Here is a 5620-nt window from a genome sequence, read left to right on the forward strand (position 1 = left end):
GAACACAATGAAAAAAACACAAAATACTTCGCAAACATTGAAAAACGTAGAAGTGAACAAAAAACTGAACACAAATTAGTAGTCAATGGCAAAGATATAACAAACAGAACTGAAATACTAGAAGAACAGCGTTTATTTTTCGAAACCCTCTATAAACGAAAAAATGTTGAAAATAACACCCTTTTTAAAAATACACAACACGCTTTAAATCAAGAAGAAAAACTATTGTGTGACGGATTACTAAATGAATATGAATGTGGATTAGCACTAAAAGAAATGCAAAATAACAAAAGTCCAGGTTCTGATGGTATCACCATTGAGTTTTATAAAATATTTTGGAATGATATCAAAACACATTTAATTAATTCACTAAACTATTCATATAATAATGAAAACTTAACTACGCTTCAAAAACAAGGTATAATATCACTCATTCCAAAACCTAGAAAAAACTTAGAATCCTTATCGAACTGGCGCCCAATTAGTTTACTAAACAATGATTATAAAATTGCAACTAAAAGTATAGCAAACAGAGTTAAAAAAATATTACCATCAATCATTTCAAAATCTCAATCTGGTTTCATAAAAGGACGTTACATTGGTGAAAACGTTCGTCTTATCCAAGAATGCATAAACTATTTCAACAATTCAAATAATCCTGGTCTAATATTCTTTGCAGACTTTGAAAAGGCATTCGATTCGCTTGATCACTCATTTATGTTCTCTTGCTTAGAAAATATGAACTTTGGTGAAAGTCTCATTCAATGGGTCAAACTATTCTATACCGATATTAACAGTATAATCATTAACAATGGCTTCTTTTCAAACAGTTTTAACATCGAACGAGGGGTTCGACAAGGATGTCCACTCTCATCATCGCTATTTATTATTTGCATCGAGTATCTATCACATCACATTCAATCAAATAAAAACATAAAAGGCATATCACTAGAACCTGACGAAGAAATCAAACAGTCCCTATTTGCTGACGATGCAACTTATTTTTTAAACGACAATTACGATTCTTTCCATAACCTAATAGAGTCGCTAACCCTTTACGGAATGACATCAGGTCTTAAACTAAACAAAAGTAAATGTACTGTGCTACGAGTAGGTAAATTAAAACAAAGTAATGTCCAATATAAAAAAGAAATGAAATTTAATTGGACATCCGATGAAGCCACAACGTTAGGAATTACTTTCACAAATAATGAAAAGGATACAGTTCTTAAAAACATACTTCCTAAATTACAGAATTTTAAAAACTGCTTAAAATCATGGCATCACCGTAAACTTACACTAATCGGAAAAAACACAGTATTAAAAACGTTTGCACTTCCTAAATTAATTTATGTATTAACAGTTCTCCCAAATCCACCAAATGAGGTTATTAACGATATAAAATCAGCAATATTTAATTTCATATGGGACGGTAAGCCTGACAAAATAAAACGAACTCAGTTAATTCAATCCGTAGAAAATGGAGGTATCCAATTAACGAACATTGACTCATTCTTGAAGGCAATCAAATGCAGCTGGGTCAAAAGATACCTAGATAATACCAATACGAGTAAATGGAAATTATTCTACCAGAAAATCCTAAAAAAATATGGTGACTCCTTACTCTTTGAATGTAACATCAGCAATACTATCTTACATGAAATTGCAAACGAAAACATATTTCTGTCTGATGTTCTATCAGCATGGAGTGATGTCACTCATAACCTAGAAACCAAAACCAGCAGTAAAACTATTTTATGGAACAATAAAGACATAACTTCAAACAATAAGACGTTTTTCTATAAATATTGGTTTGAACGAAGCATTAAATATGTCGACCAATTATATGACTTCAGAATTAAGGATTTTTACTCATTTGATGATATATGCTACATATACGGAATACCTTCAAATAATTTCCTGAAGTATTACACACTAATCAAAAGCATACCCATACATATTAAATCTGAAATCAATACAAATAATACACCATGTACCCAAACAAAATTCGTAGAAAACATACTTGGAAGAAAAAACAAAAATAAAATATTTTACACACTACAAATTAAAAACCCTACAGAAATCTCCAAAACCCAAAATAAATGGCAAGTCCTTTTCGGAGAACATGAACTTAATTGGAAACACATATTTACCATGCCATATAAAGCAACTGTTGAAAGCACACTGAGAAATTTTCAATATAAATACATCCATAGAATTATAGCTACAAATAAATATCTCTTTAAATGCAAATTATCTAATTCAAATCTGTGTGACTTCTGCAGTGAAAACATCGAAACTATAGAACATCTTTTTTGGGAGTGCAAACACATCCAGCCTATTTGGAATCAATTAGCAATTTTTCTTGAACAACAGCAACTAAACGTTAAACTATCTTTCTTAAATGTAAGTTTCGGAATTAACTCATTGAAATCAATAGACTGTAATAATATTGTTAATTTTATTCTTATAATGATGAAATATTTTATCTTTATTATGAAGTACAAAAAACAAGTACCAAATTTTAATTGTTTTGTCCATAGTCTTAAACTAAAAATCCAGATTGAGAAAGAAATAGCCCTCAGTAATGACAGATTACAAATCTTTGAACAAAAATGGAATCGGATTAAATTCTCATAATGTTTGTCCACTTATATACATTTCACTCTTATGTTAGTTTATCTTTCTGAAATATATATATATATATAGATATTTCAATCTTATAAGATCATTGTGAATGTACAACAAAACACACAAGTCCAGTATGCTTTCTTCCGACTCTATACAACTCATCATTTTTCATAACTATTCTTCTGTTGTTCTTTCCTTTTCTCTTTGAAAGAAATATATACATATTAGCATATCTTGTATAACATGTCTGAATTTATTGCTTTGTACAATCACTATACTATGTTGTATGATCATATACATGTATACATTGTATGTATAATATTGAATAAAAAAAAAAAAAAAAAAAAAAAAAAAAAAAAAAAAAAGATTCCCTACTACTGTTAGTAAACTCATGATTCCCTACTACTGTTAGCATGATTCCCTACTACTGTTAGCATGATTCTCTACTTTTGTTAGTATACTCATGATTCCCTACTACTGTTAGCATGATTCCCTACTACTGTTAGCATTATTCCCTACTACTGTTAGCATGATTCTCTACTACTGTTAGCATGATTCCCTACTACTGTTAGCATGATTCCCTACTTCTGTTAGTATACTCATGATTCCCTACTACTGTTAGCATACTCAAGATTCCCTACTACTGTTAGTAAACTCATGATTCCCTACTACTGTTAGCATGATTCCCTACTACTGTTAGCATGATTCTCTACTACTGTTAGTATACTCATGATTCCCTACTACTGTTAGTATACTCATGATTCCCTACTACTGTTAGCATGATTCCCTACTACTGTTAGCATGATTCTCTACTACTGTTAGTATACTCATGATTCCCTACTACTGTTAGCATGATTCCCTACTACTGTTAGCATGATTCCCTACTACTGTTAGCATGATTCCCTACTACTGTTAGCATGATTCCCTACTACTGTTAGCATGATTCTCTACTACTGTTAGTATACTCAAGATTCCCTACTACTGTTAGTAAACTCATGATTCCCTACTTCTGTTAGCATGATTCCCACCTACTGTTAGCATGATTCTCTACTACTGTTAGTATACTCATGATTCCCTACTACTGTTAGCATGATTCCCTACTACTGTTAGCATGATTCCCTACTACTGTTAGCATGATTGCCTACTACTGTTAGCATGATTCCCTACTACTGTTAGTATACTCATGATTCCCTACTACTGTTAGTATACTCAAGATTCCCTCCTACTGTTAGTAAACTCATGATTCCCTACTACTGTTAGCATGATTCCCTACTGCTGTTAGCATGATTCTCTACTACTGTTAGTATACTCATGATTCCCTACTACTGTTAGCATGATTCCCTACTACTGTTAGCATGATTCCCTACTACTGTTAGCATGATTCCCTACTACTGTTAGCATGATTCCCTACTACTGTTAGCATGATTCTCTACTACTGTTAGTATACTCAAGATTCCCTACTACTGTTAGTAAACTCATGATTCCCTACTACTGTTAGCATGATTCCCTACTACTGTTAGCATGATTCTCTACTACTGTTAGTATACTCATGATTCCCTACTACTGTTAGCATGATTCCCTACTACTGTTAGTATCATGATTCCCTACTACTGTTAGTATACTCATGATTCCCTACTACTGTTAGTATACTCATGATTCCCTACTACTGTTAGCATGATTCCCTACTACTGTTAGCATGATTCCCTACTACTGTTAGCATGATTCCCTACTACTGTTAGCATGATTTCATACTACTGTTAGTCATGGTTCCCTACTACTGTTAGTATACTCATGATTCCCTACTACTGTTAGTATACTCATGATTCCCTACTACTGTTAGCATGCTTCCCTACTACTGTTAGCATGATTCCCTACTACTGTTAGCATGATTCCCTACTACTGTTAGCATGATTCCCTACTACTGTTAGTATACTCATGATTCCCTACTACTGTTAGTATACTCAAGATTCCCTACTACTGTTAGTAAACTCATGATTCCCTACTACTGTAAGCATGATTCCCTACTACTGTTAGCATGATTCTCTACTTTTGTTAGTATACTCATGATTCCCTACTACTGATAGCATGATTCCCTACTACTGTTAGCATTATTCCCTACTACTGTTAGCATGATTCCCTACTACTGTTAGCATGATTCCCTACTACTGTTAGCATGATTCCCTACTTCTGTTAGTATACTCATGATTCCCTACTACTGTTAGTATACTCAAGATTCCCTACTACTGTTAGTAAACTCATGATTCCCTACTACTGTTAGCATGGTTCCCTACTACTGTTAGCATGATTCTCTACTACTGTAAGTATACTCATTATTCCCTACTACTGTTAGTATGCTCATGATTCCCTACTACTGTTAGCATGATTCCCTACTACTGTTAGCATGATTCTCTACTACTGTTAGTATACTCATGATTCCCTACTACTGTTAGCATGATTCCCTACTACTGTTAGCATGATTCCCTACTACTGTTAGCATGATTCCCTACTACTGTTAGCATGATTCCCTACTACTGTTAGCATGATTCTCTACTACTGTTAGTATACTCAAGATTCCCTACTACTGTTAGTAAACTCATGATTCCCTACTACTGTTAGCATGATTCCCTACTACTGTTAGCATGATTCTCTACTACTGTTAGTATACTCATGATTCCCTACTACTGTTAGCATGATTCCCTACTACTGTTAGCATGATTCCCTACTACTGTTAGCATGATTCCCTACTACTGTTAGCATGATTCCCTACTACTGTTAGTATACTCATGATTCCCTACTACTGTTAGTATACTCAAGATTCCCTCCTACTGTTAGTAAACTCATGATTCCCTACTACTGTTAGCATGATTCCCTACTACTGTTAGCATGATTCTCTACTACTGTTAGTATACTCATGATTCCCTACTACTGTTAGTATACTCATGATTCACTACTACTGTTAGTATATGAATAGAAACAAATCTTCATAATC

Source organism: Dreissena polymorpha, chromosome 11, assembly GCF_020536995.1.
Source record: "Dreissena polymorpha isolate Duluth1 chromosome 11, UMN_Dpol_1.0, whole genome shotgun sequence".
Taxonomy (NCBI): Eukaryota; Metazoa; Mollusca; class Bivalvia; order Myida; family Dreissenidae; genus Dreissena; species Dreissena polymorpha.